We start from the raw sequence: 332 nt of genomic DNA on the forward strand, positions 1-332 counted from the left end.
CAGTAAATTTAGTTGTAACTTCCAACTTGGAAGTGAAGTGAAATATATTTAGTTGGCATTTTAAAATTCTCGGTTTCATTTTATATTTCTTTCAATTCCTAATTTAACTTCAATCACTTGAATCGTTTACGGTATCGTTTCATCAATTTGCCATAATATTGCAATCGAATTTCTTTTGATTCTATCTATCTATGTACATTCGAAATGTTTGCAATGTGCGAACTTAAAGCAATCTCAATCGAACAAATCTTTTAAAATGTTAGCAACTGTTTCCAAAATACTTTTCAAATACTTTTCTTTTGCACTTAATACTAACGATACTTACGAGTTCA

The sequence above is a fragment of the Teleopsis dalmanni genome, chromosome 1 (genome assembly GCF_002237135.1).
Source record: "Teleopsis dalmanni isolate 2A chromosome 1, ASM223713v2, whole genome shotgun sequence".
NCBI classification, from domain to species: Eukaryota; Metazoa; Arthropoda; class Insecta; order Diptera; family Diopsidae; genus Teleopsis; species Teleopsis dalmanni.